The sequence below is a fragment of the Triturus cristatus genome, chromosome 8, assembly GCF_964204655.1.
Source record: "Triturus cristatus chromosome 8, aTriCri1.1, whole genome shotgun sequence".
NCBI lineage: Eukaryota > Metazoa > Chordata > Amphibia > Caudata > Salamandridae > Triturus > Triturus cristatus.
In genome coordinates this window covers 710619795-710637581 of record NC_140591.1, presented here as the reverse complement: position 1 = coordinate 710637581, position 17787 = coordinate 710619795, and the positions used below count along the sequence as shown (strand labels likewise).

The following is a 17787-nucleotide window of genomic DNA, read 5'->3' as shown; positions in this document are numbered from 1 at the left end:
TCTCCCCACTTGCTCCACCTTTTTTCTTGCACTTACCCTCTCACACTCCCCTCACTTTCCTGCTTTTTCAAATTCAGTCTCAAACTCTCCATCCTACGATCTTTAAAAGAAAAATGCTTCTATTTTCATTCCTCTTCCCGGCTCACCTCCATCTGCCGGACACAGCACCTACTTGCTTCCCCCACTCTCTCCCGTAATCGCTCATTATTAAGTCGCCCTGAAGCCCACCACCGCCATAGCCCTTCTACCGCACCTCACTGGCCCTTCCTAACCCTCACCTGTCACCGGGGCTTGAGCATGAACTCTCTCCACACGTCAATCAGACGTGAGTGGTTTCCCACCAATAATAACCCCCACCGCCCCTTTGATAGTCTGCTTCGCGCCCCCAATGTTAGGTGTATTGTTTTCCTCCCCCCAGCACGCACGCACTCTCTCACTGTAATTGGTAGTGTTGCTTCCAGCAGCGCCTCGGTGAATGGCACCGCCTGACAAATACGCGCTTTCCCCCCCACGCCCCAGCACCCTCCGTCCATCTCCTTTATCCTCGCTCAGCCCCTGCTTTGTCTCCCTCCCCTACCCCACCCCGGGACCGGGCTCCCGGAGAGGCCGTCCTCGGCTGAACTCTCGGAGGGCGCCAGAGGCAGCTGGCAGCCTCTCCGGGGAGGCACCGTCCGCGACGGCTCTCTGCCGCTCCCTGGGCTACTGTAGTCGCTCGCGCCTCTTCCTGCTTCCGGCGCGCTGCTCCGCCGCAGCCCCTCTCCTGTCAGACTGAGGCTGACGGGAGCCGGACGGGGCCGAGCCGCCCCCAGAGACTGACAGGGGGAAGGAGCCTCTGACTGTATCTATCCAGGTAACGCCGCGCCAGGCAGACCGAGGCGGGACGGATGTTGTGTCTGCGCTGTCAGCGAGCGAGCTAAGGACAGGCACGGGGGAAGAGGGGCACAGTGGACAGGGCCTGCGAGCTGCAGGGGGTCGGGGGTGAGGGGGCGGTGGATGGAACAGAACCCCCTCCCCCCATATTAACGGTAAATGTGACGCGGTGCATATGGAAGTGTTACAGTGCTTCAAATGGAGATATGGAAGTGCTTCTACTCTCTTTAGGTTACCTGTTTGCGCTTGAGAAGTGCCGGTACTCTCATATTAAATGCATTGCGGCAACGCTGAGAAGTACAGTTACTCTCTCCTTCAAATGAAAGAAATGCCGGCATTCAGTACCGGAGAGTATCTGCCAGTTTACGACACTGGCACAGAGGGCAATCGCTATACTCGGGGCAGATACACAGAGGTGTCCTGTGTTGTTCACGGGGCATTTTCATGAGAAGTATTTTTAGGGAGTGGCTTTGCGTGTACAGTCAACGCACTGATGCTTAGGCATCTTATACGCATTCTCTGTCAGAGATAGCATTGTATGCTGCCGAGATATGCTGCAGAGATAGCATCTCAAATGTCAGCACTGCTGTTAGGCATACATGCAATAGCTGGCATAGCTGAGATTGGTAGGAGGGGCGTGAAGTGTAACACAAGGGTGGCAAGGGGTCGACAGGAGGAAGTTGGGGGCTTTCGCCAACAGAACTGCAAGAGGGGCATAGGGGGTGTGGTGGAGCGATCGGTGCTGAAAGAGGGTAGTAATACATGTCAGAAGGGGCTCAGAGGAAAATATGGACGGGGCGGTCTCTGCCACACCTGGAAAGGGTACAGGAAGGGAAGACTGGACAAGGACCTGGCGAGTATGGAGAAAGGGCAAGAGCTGTGTGATGTGGCCAGGGCGGTGGAGACGGGAGGGGCGGGCCAGCTGAATGTACTATAGAAAGAGGGGCAAATATGGTTGATGGTAACAGAGATGGGGCAGTAGTTGTCCTTGAAGTTAAGAAGTGGACTGTGTAGGCGAGGGAGGAGGGGCGGTAGATGAAGAAGATGGGTTCTTGCTGTATCTGATATGGGCGGCACGGATTACTATTGCTAACATTGTACTGTGGGGGGGGGGGGGGCTGTTAACTGATTTGGATTGGGGCTATTTCTCCCCCCCCCCCCCCAACCATTAACTTATAGGGAGCTCCCTACCAAAATAAAGAAGCGAGACGTGCTAGTGCTCAGTTCCGGACAGAACCTGCCCATTTAAAGCACTGGTCGCAGCATTAGCAGGGAAGGCATAGACAGATTGTTGCGACCGCATGCAAAGACCAGGGAGACCAGATCACCCGAGTGCACCGTATAGGTCTCATTCTTGAGAATATCCAATCACTTAAGTTTTCCTGTTCAGTGTGTGTTCTTGTGCACTTGTACGCAATGTGTCCCATGGAGCCAGTGGGCCAGACCCGCCTCTTCCTCAACAAAGGTAATAAATAATGTATTACTGTTTGCGGAGTGCCCGCGCACTGCATGCCATGGTCTTTTCCCATTTGTAAGCGTTTTGTAATGAAGATATCGAACAAGAACACATTGAGTTAAATGCGTGCAGGGAGATAAATCCTTCTTAATGGAACATTGTGATTATGGACCCACCACTTTTCTTTTGTAAATTGATTTTTAAATGGAGTCAGTGAGACAGGACTAGAGATTTTTAAATAAATTAATCTGTACTAAAATATTGTAGAATTTCTAATGTGTACGCCAATATGCCACTGTGAGTCTATTAGTACAGGTAGAATGTCTCACAGACACATGTATATTCGTTGATATGGCGTGTGTGTTTCTGCCGGGCCTTTAAACATAATAGTGGCCCAATGAAACGCTTTTGATAGCAATTATGCCAATAACTTTCCATTCCCGTATTAATAATTAATATGCAAAGGCCATATTTAACTTTATTAACCTAATGCAAATTAACTAATTTCAGCTTTCGCTGCTTACTCCCTGGCACATCCCACTAAAAGTCACTTTAAGGAGGAACAGTACTTGGCCCATACTGAAAATTAATATTGAATTAGATTATTTATCTTGCTGCACAGATTTAAACCCTTGCGTCTGGCTTTGGTTACACATTGTTGTCCATAACCTCTACATATGAACAACCAGTATTCTGTAACATGTACAAATCCACAGAAAGTCATGTTATGTATTGCCATGCTTAAATGCCCAAAGGGCATCTTGGCTCAGTAATGGCTCCATCAGCACGAATCATGGATTGTCTACACACCACTCACACACTACTCACCATTGTGTGCGCGCGTGCTTGCACGTAAGTGTGTGTGTGTGTGTGGGGGGGGAGGGGCTATGGCCCATAAGAGGAAAAAGGTCAAAGTCTCAAATCAGCCGTGATGTCATGATGCACCTCCCCTAAATCATAATACACAGAATATTGTACTATACACATCAGCATATGTGGTTTATACTATGGTATGTTTTTTCATCTGTACTTGTTTGATCAAAATAGATTTAACTTAAGCCAGAGTGCAAAGGGTTACATTTGTGCAATATGGTGAAATCGCATGAAGAGGCCTGACTATTAGCAGAGTTGTTTCTCTGTGGAAAGGAATGTGACCTATAATCTGCGAGGCAGTAAAAAGTGCTGTTCCCAAGTCACTTGTGCTGTACTATGGTTATCAACTTAAATTCGACCATTGTGTTGGAGTAATACATGTGTGGTTATTCGTACAGTTGCTATTGGGCCACATTTACTTACACTGTCATGGTAGATATATATATATATATATATATATATATATATATATATATATATATATATATATATATATATATATTGTTATATATATATATATATATATATATATATATATATATATATATATTGTTATATTATAATTGTTTTTCACAAAACTTTTTTTTTTCAAGAAGAGGAAGGACACCTGGAAAAACAATGTTCATTTATACATGTATTTCGTGACATTTTCAACTGGGAGACGTGGGCACATGTGGTGTCATAATGCCCACCTGCATAACTGAATGAATTATTTTTTGTGTTGCTTGAATGCGCACTGCTCGTTTTCATTGATCCGTACTGAGGAGGTGCGCTTACAGGTGACACCAATGAACCCCAGAATCCGGGAACTACGGATTTATTAAACAATTATATTTCTGTTTTATATAGCACAACGCAAACCGACTGGATTTCAGTGCGCAATACCATGTATATCTAAAAACAGGAAGTCAACCATGTATGGCTGTAGCTCACAAAAACACTTTCCCAGAGCCCACCAACCCACCTCAGCAAAGAAAAATTGCTTACAATGTATACACCATTCCCTGATAGCGTGAATGCAACATTTACAATGATTTTCCATGTTCGTTTTAAAGATGATTTAACGTTTGTATGCTGCCTTCATTTACGTGACTCATTCTAGTGTCATTTGTCAATTACATTTCAGAAATTTGATTTCCGAGATGTGGCAAGCTCGGACGCGATTACCTCGCTGGTTAAACAAAATGTGTGCAAATATAATTAAATTTATATTTATACGTAGGTAAACCCTGCGCCGGGAAAGCCCCTACTTGTCCTTGCCTTTATGTGCTAACAAAATTTGTTGTAAGGGTTCTGCATGCACCGTTTTTCTAGTTTATTTAAAAAAGGACGAGGTACTAGTCGCTCTATAACAATCAGAATACACTTAGCTCCATGTTTGTTTTTGCTTGTTGAACAACTGTGATCTCCGGTTCACAAATATTTCCCTTGGCAGAAGTCGCGCCCAGATGCTCCATTCCGCACAGACATCCGATAGGATGCGCGCGTGCGGTTGTAAAACCACCACCCCATTCCCACCGCGCCGCCTGCCATAAGAAAGCATTTCGGTGTGCGGCACCCCACTATATCGCGAGCAGGGCCCACCTTCGCACACGTGCGCAAAAGTTTCCCTCTAAGCGCACCCCCAGCAGCACGTATTCAGATGTTGCGAGCGTCTCCCCGTTCTTTCTGTGTCTTCCGACATAGACAGCATTTCAGTGTGTGACACCTCCCCAAATTGACACCTCCTTCTGCACGCGGGTCGCATGAAATGTGGGTGTGCAGAACGAGTCCGTTTAACAGTTTGAGAACAACGCCCAATTCCTATGGCACCTGGATTTCAGTCGGCGATATCGCAGCATGTCGCGAGCAGTCGCCTCCTTCTGCACACAGACCACAGACGTGTGCAGGAGTCGGCATGACTGCTCCACATGGCCGACATTGCCAGAGCATCAGTGTTCATTTTTTTCTGGGGGACGCGTCAGCATGTTAGTGTTGTGACACGATACACCCCAATATCGCGACATAAAGGCCTTCAAAAACCCTCACCCGCCATAGGTACGGCAGCGGCGTCATTGTAGCTGTGCTGACTAGGGGTTTACTAACACGTATCAATGTTTTCTTCGCCGGGATCCGCGCGTGGGTTCCGCAGCCCCCACGCAGGCGAGCGCTGGCTCTGACATCTGTTTGCCACCGCGTTTCGCACTTAGCCTGACACCCACCATTAAGTGACACAATTGTGGCAGGCTGTCACCGGCAGCTGACTGACAGATGCTCCCCTCGCTAAACCATTAAAATGTTTGCACCAATTGAAGCCTTAATGTTGAGCCCGCCATTTCTGTTGCTTAACATTTGTATGTCTCAATGCGAAACTCGGCGACCATCTTTAAGTAGTGTTTTTTTCGAACGAGAGACTCCAATAGAGGAGCGTTGCCGCTCTCAGCGGCTGGTGCGCGGGCTGTGGCGTGGAAAAAGTACATTATTGTCAGGCGTGACAGCAGCAGCACGGCTTACCGAAAAACCAGAGTAAACGAAAAGGGGCAATGCACGGAAACAAAAGAGATGGTTTCCTACTGGCACCCTCGGCCCTCCTGTCCTGCAACAAATGACACGACATTTGTGTGGAATCTGTAGGTACCAGAGTAAAGTGAATGTTCTCTAAAAGGCGTTTAGAGATAACGAATGTATATCCGCTCAAAGGCCAGGGCAATGTGAACGAACCTACCCGACCATTTCCCCTCAATGTCCCCTGTACATATACATTAAACCAAACAATGCGAAATAATACATACAGGCACCAAATATACTCCGGGACATAATTCAACCACACCATTTCCCTTAAATAATATTTATCTGTTAGAAATGTTCATTCACCAGTTACAACTATTCATTATGTGTAAAAAAACAAGGGGTGCACGGAAACCTTCTAGTGGGTAAAACGTATTAACTGGAAAGCAAACGTCTCTATAAATTGCCACCTGACGTTTTCCCTAACCCCAGTTCATTATATGTCCAAAACCCATATTTTTAAATCCATTTCTGACTCCTGCTTAAAATGAATTCGCACCATTGTTCACTTATGATTCAGTGAACCCAACCCTCCCTCGGATATTACAGTGCACACTAGCTAAGCACGTTTACCATAATATTTTACTAATGTTACATGCTACACAGCAAATCATTGTTTAAGGGGCACCTCTGCCTTTCATCCTTCTAACGTCGAGAAAGACGAGTAAAATTGAGCCAGATAACACGAAGGCCCGTTATCTAGAGCGAATGTCAAATCTGATTTTAGTATAGAGGTTGTTGTAATTTCTTCCTACTACACCGACATTTTTTGCCTTTTCCATTGCACTTTTGCATGTTTTCTCTGAAAATGTCATGTGCCAACAGAAAACACAGAACACTGTTGAAACACATTCCAGACGCATGGAATTGCACAGGGGCAGGTGCGACACAAACGGAGAATGGCGGACAGTGGTGTGCTCATGCCAGCGTTTTGCCCCAGTGCACATCGAGCCTGCATTCCTGGCAGTCCTGTCTGACCACAGAAGTCGCCTGCGAAGTGCTTTCTATTTGTCAATAGCATACAAGAAATCAGAAAGATAGGACGCTCCTCGAGTTGGGCCCTGTGCGGTGTCAGACTTCCGGCTCCGCTCGATGTTAAGTTACCTAGGGTTGCCTGATTTTGAGAAGCAAAAAACCGGGACCAGCCAGAAATAAAAGTAGGACTAATTCTAAAGCCTACTTCTAGATCTGGCCTGTCCCGTTTTTTGCAGAGCCTTGTAAATATGTGCACAATACATATATGCATATACGCGCACACCCAATAGGTTTGTAGCTGCATGTGTGTTTACATTTGTGTACACAGACTAGGCTTGTAAGTTTAAGTGTGTGTGTGTGTATATATATATATATATATATATATATATATATATATATATATATATATATATATATATCAGGACCTCCTCCATCCCGAGCTCCCCCTGCGTCTCCCCTCTGCTGAGTGTCTGCAGCCGCCCCCCCCCCCCTGCTCCCTGACAGAAATAGATACATTACTTTCAGTCTTCAGACGCTGTAAACGGAGACCATAACTTTAAATTCTGCTTTGCAGAATGACCTGACCTTTCTCCCCAAAAAACGGGATATTTACTTCAACTTTAAAAAAGTGTCAGGACACCGGGTCAGTCCTCCGAATACCGGGACGGTCGGGGAAATCCTGGACGTCTGCTCACCCTATTATACCTCACTTCCCTTTCAGAGCCACCAGCCCTCAAGCCGTTTACGACATACTCTGGTACCACGTGGGTTCTTAATAGTAAAATAAAGAGACATCCTCTGTATTGTAACTTTGAAGAACTGTTTTCAGTTAATACAGTTCGTATGCGAGTTCGGTCCAGAAACTTGTTTGGGGGAGAGTAAAAACTTTTATGAAGAAGACACCTCTCCTCGGTTGTACCTGTTAGTGAGGTGGGAGTCGGAAGGGGGTAAAGGGGTGGGATTTTTTAATTAATGTTATTTCTTTATATTTTGCAGACTTGTATAGCGCGAACTCCACCTGAAGGTATTGGAGCGCTTAGCATGAGCACCAGTCACGTTACACAAGGACACATTCATTATTTTTTTTTGGGTGCAGGCACGCTGGTCTAAAGGACAGGGTTCGGTGATAAGCCATTAAAACCTCTCCTGATATTATCAGTCCCCTGAAGCACCTTGGAAACACGCACACTGTCGATTATTGCCCTCTCCCGTGAACTCGAGCACCACGGTGACAAGGGTTAGCTCTATATCTTGGACGGAGGTGGCGAGCATAGCATGCTTGATGGAAGGCGGTGCTTTAAATGGGCCGGTACTGCCCGGTACTGAGTACCAGCACTTTGGGTGTGACGTGCACAGTGCCCTCCATGAGGCATGCAATCCTTGCACGGAATGGCTCCCTCACTTTATCGGCTCCTTCTTGTATTTATAAGCTACAAAACACTAACTAGGCACCTTCTGTTGTCATCGTTCACCCGAACCTACCAAAGTAACAGAAACATCGCCTTTACCCACCACACACCTGCAAAAGACACAAAACAAGGGGTATAGGGTAATTGCAAATGCACCTATCCCAATGTCGAAAATGGTGATGTTTTACAATATATAGGGGTGCAAAGAATCAGAGGCTCAATACCCCTTAAACCTCCAAGGATATAGATCCTATACATTTATAACAAAAGCAACGATTCAGCACTCCAACATGTGTAAGGTTTAATATTTTCTACAAGTACAAGCAAAGTGAAGAGAAACACATCAATTCAGCAGCAGGCTTCAGTTATTTTTAAGAAGATTTTTTTCAATAAAGAAACAAAGAAACAAGAACCTGCTGAATTGATGTGTTTCTCTTCACTTTGCTTGTAATTGTAGAAAATATTAATCCTTCCACATGTTGGAGTGCTGAATCATTATTTTTGTTCTACCCACCACACACCTCTCCACCAGCTGGTGTTCCCCACAGCCATTCCTAAAATGCTAGTATTGCCTTTCCCATCTAGATTTCGTGCATCGTCCATTTTATCTCAAAAGGGAAGCTTCCGTGTGCCTCACTCACTCCAGTTTAGCAAACTCGGAATGAAAAACATGGGTAGGTCTGAACCAGAAAACCTTTGGTCCCAGATGTATAAGCCTTTGCACCCGGGCAAAGCAACGCAAAGCAGGAAATGCTATTTACTATCTGGCACGAAAGGGGTTATGCACTGGTAAGGTGTCCTTTAAATCAAGGATGTGACATTGAGTTGTACCAGTACACATACCTACAGGGTTTGATGAAAAAAATAAAGACATTTACCTGCTGCTCGCCGGTCACCAGCCACCGCCTCTCCTATGACGCAGGAACCAGGAAGCACACCCAGACTCCCCTAGCCAATCACGGCGCTGCTTTACAACAGTTCTGATTGGTCTGAGAGAAGTGGTTCGGCGCTCAGAGAGGGACTAGGAGATTGTGCACGTTCTCCACCCAGGCTGTGTATTACAACCTGGTGGAGAATATGCAAAGTGCGCATGACGGTTTGGCTGGCCTTAGGCAGCTGGCCAAACCGTAATGCGCACTTAAGGTGCAGCAAACATCCTCCTCCCGCTGGGTGACGTGAGCCTAGCCCTGCTCCGCCCTAACCTGACCACAACGGCAAGATAAATACTAAAAATAAAATGTTAATAACGGAACATTATTATCATTTTATTTTTCTTCTGCACTGCTCTTAAAGAAGTGGGGTGACGCTCCTCTGCCTTAGAGGAGGAATCGTTGCTGGCAGGAGGTCAATCTTTATAGATGTGGCTCACAGCTGTGTCATACCCCATGTGCAATGTTGCACAACAAATTTGGATGTTGTTGTGAATTGCATAAAAAACTAACACCACGTGTGTAAGAATCTCCTTCAGGTAGAATAAGGACACTTGAGTCAGGAGATTGAACAGGAACATGCAGGTTTAATCCAAAGTACATTAGGACCCATCCAAAACCCCAGCCAGCTCTAGCTCCAAACAGTTTATGCTGTTAGACCGCACTTCAAATCATTACATTCCAAAACCTTGAAAACTCCACATAGAACATTCCCATGTCATAACCAGGAGACAGAGATCTAGGTGTCACAGTCACAGTATCACCATGACACCCAGGATACCACACACCTCCCCCGTTAACAACAGGAATGAAAAACAAATAATTAAATTAATTGGTGCATGAGTAATCAAACTTAAACGAAAGAGAAAGTAATATTTACAATACAAGAGAACAGCAGATCAAGAAATATAATCTTTCAAATATTCAGGCTTCCTGTGAATCCTAGCAGATTTCCTTGGAAAGTCAGACAAGACACTACCATCTCTCAGTGTATTCTCTCCTTCCACATGAAAATAAGAACACAAAGAGATTCTTCCTAAATTCCAAACCTTATGGTCATTGGTTCTTACAGCATTATTAAAAACTTTAATAACATACATAGGTTTTGAGAATTTCACTTTGGATCCTGGAAGTCTAATAACTACCTTGTCTCCAACCTTTACTTCTGTACGTTTAGTAGACTTCCTTGCATCAAAATTGACTTTCCTGTCTAGGCATTTTTTAACTTCTCTATTCCTCCACCCCTCAGTGTTCTTATTAGATGAGGAACCAGAAATAGACTCTTCCAAACGTCTAACCCACGAAGGTTCAACATGAGTACAAGGAGCCCTCCATTTAAAAAGAACAAAGGGAGACTGACCCGTTGAACTATGCGGAGTCATCCTATAGTCTTCAATTCTCTTTAAAACCTTTTCTTTCCAATTTTCCCCTGAACATTTTGCCAATGAGATTGTTTCCTTGATTACCCTATTGAATCTCTCAACCATTGCATTGGTTTCCGGATGGCAAAGAGAACATTTTTTATGTTTTATGCCTCTTCTTTTAAGAAAGATCTCCATTTCTTTTGAAACCAATTGTACTCCATTATCGGTCAAAATGGATTCTGGGTATCCCTCTCTAGCCATGAGAGTCTCAAGAAATTTAATCACATGATTAGTTTCTATACCAGGTGTAAATTGTATCTCAGGCCACCTTGAATACAAATCCAAAAGCACTAAAATGAAAGTTTGTTGCCCGTTAGAATGAATGGGGCCCACAATGTCTAGAGCTACTTCTTTCCAAGGCCCACAAGGAAGTTCCCTGATAATCATAGGTTGAACTCTGACAAGTTTTGACTTTTCACTTGTGGCACACACCATGCAATCTCTGATAACCCTTTCAACCTGTAAGTCCATACCGGGCCACCATTAAGAGGCACAAAGTCTCTCTTTGGTCCTGGACATACCAGAGTGCAGTTCATGAGCCATATCCACCAAAACTTTCCTGATTTCACCAGGAGGTATCAACCGAGTCCCACGTAAGAGTAAACCATTGCTCACTCCCAATTCATCTTTCACACCCCAAAACTTTGAAGTTTCATTTGATCCAACATTTTTCTTGTGCCATCCATTCTGAATTAGATTCATTACCTCAGTCAATACCAGATCCTAGGATAACTTAATCCGCCATTGATTCTCATCAATGATACCAGCACTCACCAACACACACGTGAGTCATTATCCATCCAATCATCAGCATCTTCTTCATTAACAGAACCCTCTACAAGCCTAGAAAGAGCACCGGCTACTGTGTACCAGGGATGTATTTTAGCTAACACCCATTTACTAATTCTATCAGAAACTTGGTCAATACCTTTCTTTGAAAATATCTCACATGGAGGCTTATGATCTGACTTAACAAAAAATTTAGTTCCCCACAAAAATTTCTTAAGCTTTTTGATGGCCCAAAACACAGCAAGAGCTTTGCGCTCAATTACAGAATAGCGTGACTCTGTATCTTTCAAACCTCTAGATATAAAGGAAATGGTTTCTAATCTATTTTCACTCTCCTGTTGCAGCACTGCACCCAAACCTTTAACACTTGCATCCGTGGATACTACAGATGTTCTAGAAGGACTAAAACCTTTTAGGTTAGGTGCATCATTGAGTTTCTTTTTAAGACAAACAAATTCCTTATCACAATCTTCTGACCATTTGAACTTCACACCTTTCTTCAAAAGTGCTCTCATACTTGAGCATTGTTCTGCAAAACCCTCAACAAATTTATTATAATACTCTGCCATGCCAAAGAACTTCATTAGTTCTTCTCTGGAAGATGGAGGTGGCATAAGAGAAATTGTGTCAACTAACTCAGGTTTTGGAGAAATCCCTGCACCTGAAAGTGTGTGCCCTAAATAATGGATAGAAGAGGTCGCAAAGAAACATTTCTCTAATTTTATAGTTAGATTGGCATTATCAAGTCGGTTTAAAACATCATAAAGCAATTTCCTATGCTCCTTGTGATCCTTGGCAAAAACCAAAATCTCATCTTGATAGACACAAACCACACCACACCCTTCAAGAACTTTTTCCATAGCACGTTGAAAAACAGATGCCGCCGACACTAGACCAAACAAATCTATAAGTTCCAAAGGGCGTGATAAAGGAAGTCAGATCCCTAGAAGACGTCTCCAGCTCAATTTGGTGGTATGCAGAGGCTAAATCAATTGTGCTGAAAACTTTAGCCCCTCCTAGTAATGTGAGTAACTCCGAGATGTTAGGTAGTGGATACTTGTCCACAATCACCCACTTATTTAGTTGTCTCAAGTCCACACATAAGCGTAGAGACCCATTAGCCTTGCGTGCAGCGACAACCAGAGCAAGCCATTCAGTGTTGGTGACCTCTTCAATTATTCCACCATTTATAAGCTTCTTTAATTCTTTCTTCATCTCCTCTCTCACTGCTAAGGGTACACCCCTAACTTTGCATGTAGAAGGGTGCGAGTTAGGACGTAAAGGAATGTTCAATTTAAAGCCTTTAAGACATCCTAATTCCTCTCTGAATACTCTCGGAAACTTACTCTTAATATCATTCACAATATCACCATCAGGATTGAGATGAACAGTTTGAACATTCTGTTTAAGAATGATGGGAGAGGGATTCCCTGGGTCTAACATGACCCCTAAATCAGCCTGGTGGAACCAGCTTCTGAAACTGTCCCCCTTTCTAGAGACATACACCTTCCCCGACACATATCGTCCACAGTATTCAATTAAACCCACAAAATATCCACACAGTGGTATGGGTTCACCTCCAAATGCCAATGGACGTATATCCGCTTTAAGCAGTGTGACCTTCCCTGCAAGCTTAGTCTGAAAAAATGCTTTAGAGACATTAGTAATCTTGGCCCCTGAATCAAAAAGTACTTTAGTTGATTCCCCCTCTACTTGTATTGTATCCAAAGGACACGATTTTCGCTCACTAGCCACATTTTCTTGTACATCAGAATTGACCTGAACTACAGTTTGTCCACAGACAAAGTCCTCTTCCTGAATTTCAGTTTCCACAGACTTGACATAGTTAGCTGAATTTTTTGTTTTACAAACCACTGAGAGATGACCCTTTCGTTTACATTTAGCACAAATTACTTTCAAAGCAGGACATTTTTTGTCATTGGCATAATGCCCAACTTTGTCACATCTAAAACATTTCGGAACAAAAGGTTTAGTTTTTGATTTAACATTATCATCACCTTTAGAGACACTTTTACTTGTGTTTCCTTCCTTAACAGTTTGAACAGAGACTTGCACATCCTTCTTTAAAGTGTCGACACACTTCAAGGAGTGTTCTATCCTTTTCGCCACTTGCAATAAGGATTCGTTGAGTATGTTGGGTCCTTCTTTGGTCAGCTGCCGACTACGCCAATGTAAGAATCTCCTTTAGGTAGAATAAGGACACTTGAGTCAGGAGATTGAACAGGAACATGCAGGTTTAATCCAAAGTACATTAGGACCCATCCAAAACCCCAGCCAGCTCTAGCTCCAAACAGTTTATGCTGTTAGACCGCACTTCAAATCATTACATTCCAAAACCTTGGAAACTCCACATAGAACATTCCCATGTCATAACCAGGAGACAGAGATCTAGGTGTCACAATCACAGTATCACCATGACACCCAGGATACCACAACGTGGCCTTGGACTAGACAAATACAACACTAGATGTGTGTCTGTGGTTTTAAGTTTACCCATGGAGGGTGGGAGTCACAGTTTACAGTCCAAGCTCGGGGTACTGGGAGTGGTGTGTGTTGAATGTTGAGTTTTCCCTGCAGTTGTATTTCAGGCAGTTGTAGGTTATTGTACCCTGCTAAATGTACGTCAGGATGACATGTTTAAGGGTTTCCTTTATAGGATAGATTGCAGTGAGCGTGTGGGTTTCCAAACACTGTGTATGACCAATGCGAGCTGTGTGGTAACTGGCAAGCCCTCAATATCGGGTCATGCTGTCCCCTATAGTGAATATGATAGGAATGCACTTTCCTAGGTGTTTGTGGTGTGTGTGTGAGTGTGTGGGGTGCATGTGGTTTACTGCCTGGGTGCAGGGTCGTACCTGCAAATTGGGCTTATCAGACATTGCTTTATGTGCTGAAGTGACAGATCAGTGTATTATTTTTTGCCTCTTTGAGGGCTGTTTTATGGTATACTTGGCCGATTTTTACAGTTTTTTTCCTAATATTAGAACAAACATTGCCCGCAGTAAGGTCGAATCCATTCAGTCTTCTGTACTTGCAAATCCCTTATACAGCGTGCTTTTCCAAGTCGAAAACTGCCCCCATTTTGAAAACATAGGGCACCTTTTTAGCTATGCAATTCACTAATGAGGGCCACTTTTATTTAGGTGCCCAGGCCTATTTACTGTCCCATTCCGACCCTGAGTGGGAGAGCATGTTTTAAATTGATCCTAGCGCCAGACTGTTGAAATGCTGGTTTATGGGTATAGTATACAGTTTCAGTCACTTTGCCCGAGTCATTGACAGCTGGTACCTTTCTTTTTCATCAGAACTCAGCTGTCCGTGTATCTTTGTGGTTTATATTGATTATAACCCCTGCTCCCTTCTCATCCTGCTCCCGTATTTTAATAAAAACATGTCAATATGTTGGTAAATGAAGTTAATAATAAGGGAATCGAATTTCAAGTTTTGAAAAATGCAACACCAAATGCAAACATATTGATGTAGAAATTTAGGAAATAATTTAACATTAAATCGCGCACAATTGTATCATTGCGTATTTTCTGAGGGGCTCTGTTGTACTCTCCCGCCCTCTCAAAAATACCGTACCTTGCAGAGTTAACCGATTATCACCCTGTACACCGAGCTAGAATATCTTTTTATTCTCTTGGGATAACTTGTACACTATAAAAGGGGCAGTGAGATAAAAGAAACGCGACTAAAGACATTTTTATAGCCAAAAGTAAACGATTATGTAGTAGTTTCTGTTTCGCTTTATACTCTGGATATTATGTCACAATTGCAAAGGACAGACGCTGAAAGAAAGCAAATATGTTCTTAGGAAATTGAATTGTGGCAACATTTGAGGCCATACAATCCAGTAAAAGTGAATTCTGAGGTGTCAATGGACTTAACCCTTTGTGTGTTTGACTGACATCACCAATTAAGCCACAAAATACTGAAATCACGTTTTTGCTTGGTATGCCATGAGTCTTCCAAAATGGGGCATAGCCATTACCTCTGGAGGTATGCGATTCTGCAGGTGAACGCAATTCACCAGCTACTGTATATTATAAAGATGTTTTTTTGTGAAAAATGTTTCTTGGTCAAATGCTTTAAAAGTTACCAAAAAGCTCCACCTGTGGTGCTATTCAATGGCAGCTCCTTTGCAAAGGTTAACTGATCCATTTTTTGTTTCCAACTGCTGCATTAAGTTGTTAAACCGCAACAAATGAGGTGACTCTTTTTTCCAGACAGTATTAATGTTATTAAAATGTAGCAGTAGTGAAATAACAGTGAATGCATGCCACACAGCATAACTTCCCTTCGCATGCAACATGCTTTGGTCAACCTTGTTGCATAATTTAGACATCCAATGCCAGTCCCAAAACGTAAAATGATGGGGTCACCCCCCCCTCTGCAGAATATAAAGAGGGCCCCCTGAGTCTCCCATATCTCACAGATGTTGTGGCCCTTGAGCTGAATGAGCTGCCTCTGATGGGTTTGGACCTCCCCTGCGCCGTAGGGGTCTGTGTTACGCCCCTGTCGACTGCCCGATAATTCAAGGGGCATTGGAATCAGCTACTCACTTTTGTCCAGTAGACTTTTCCTTTTTGATTATTTAGCGAAAATGTATATTATTTGGGCTATTCAATCTAAAAAAATGCAAATTGTGGATACTTAGTCAAAAAAGTCTCCAAACAAGAGAGAACATGGCCTTTGTGTGGACACGATTGAATCCATTAACTATCTATCTACATTTCCGTGCCAAGAACACAGCACTTTAAACAAAGGAATGGGCCATCGAGACTACTGTGCCATGACACTAGAAGGAATACCGCTGGAGTATAACTTTGATTTTACCATGTTACTGCCGACTAAAATTATTTTTGAGACTTGGTAACATTCTTGTGGCAGATTCTGTCTTCAAATGCCCTTTGGAATAGCCTGCCCCTCTCTCTCAGACAGGTGCAGGATCTCCTTACCTTCAGGAGGAAACTAAAAACATGGCTTTTTCAACAGTAGATTTGGCTGGATTCTGCGTTGGTGCACTCTGTCTTGTGTTACGTGGTCTTTCATAGCACTGGGACACTCCCTGGAGTAGCCGTGCGCTCTAGAAATACCTGTTAACATAACATAACAAATAGACCGTGTAAAATACATGAATAATAGGGAATAACCATCATTTTAATGAACTGTTTGAATATATATCCATACATCTATCTTCTACCGTGAATAAAGTGCAGGCATCGATAAGCATATGCAAGAGAGGTTTATTTTGCTTTGCAAGCCTATTTGGTCAACTGGGTTCTTTTGTTCTGAAGAGACCAGTGAGTTAGGTGGAGGCAGTGATCAAATTGAGGGTCTTATTTATGTGCCCTTGCGTCACTTTTGCACCACCGGTGCATCACTTTTTGTGACGCACCAGTGGTGTAAAAAATGCGCCATGTAGTGCCATATTTACAAAGTGACGCATCTAGGTAGATGAGTCACATTGTAAATCCCTGCGCCACATTATACCTGCACCACGTATAATGTATGCAGGGGGGGGCGTTCCGATGAAAGAAAGGGTCATAGAAGTGATGCAGTGAAATCTATAAGATTTTACTGCGCCACTTCTAGGACGCAAATGCGTCAATATCTTACGCCTGCCTCATGGCAGGCGTAAGACTGGCGCAGGCACAACATGGGACTTGCCAATGTGTAATGACCCATTCCTGGAGTTGCATCACTCTTGTGACACACTCCAGCAATGTGTCATTTTTGTGCCTACAGATACGTCAGAAATACTGACGTAGCTGTAACTCCTTGCGACATGATGCGTCATACTGTAAATATGACGCATCATTGGTGTCGCAAGTAGGACGCAATGAAAGTGATGCATCGCTGTTTTCTCGCAGCTATGCATCACTTTTCATAAACAAGGGCCTGAGTTTGATAAGGTGCATGGTGCAATGTCATTGGGTAGGATATTTTAAACTAGCTCTATAAAGGTGCAACCAGTTGCTAAAGTGCTACCTTGAGGTGCCTGCCACGAAGTGCAGGGATGTACAGATTCACTCATTTGTCTACAGGAGCTTGTGCTACGGCCGGTTTACGGCCATAGCACAAGCTCCCATAGAAAAATGGGAGCATGCAGCCGCACCATTTGCAGTCGCATTGTAATCACGATGTTGGGACCGCCGACTGAGACTGCAACGGTTACATCCGCCCGACATCGTAATTAGGCCCTAAGTCAGTTCCTATGGATTATTAATCATTAGCCTAGTCAGCATATACTTTTAAGAAGGGGTTTCTTTGATTTCTTACGTGAGAGGGTTATTCTTTTGTTATGAGTATTCTCTTTTCCTGTTACCATTGCTTATATGGCCTTATACTGAAGGTATGCGGTTTTGGTCTATATTCAACTTTAAAAATCATATTTTACGTCATAAAACATGTGGCAATGTTTGTTTATATTTTGATTCTATGTTTGTAAGAACAAGGGTACCCCTGTCTCAAATTCCTAAATCAGGGAA

General features: G+C 43.7%; 1 long non-coding RNA gene across 1 annotated transcript in view; it reads left to right on the top strand.

Moving 5' to 3' along the window:
* The first annotated feature begins 639 nt into the window (after positions 1 to 639).
* Positions 640 to 17787, top strand: part of LOC146802567 (uncharacterized) — a 123811-nt gene continuing 106663 nt past the window's right edge. The window contains exon 1 of the long non-coding RNA XR_014967419.1: positions 640 to 850. This is a non-coding gene — a long non-coding RNA (uncharacterized LOC146802567). The remainder of the gene's footprint in view (positions 851 to 17787) is intronic.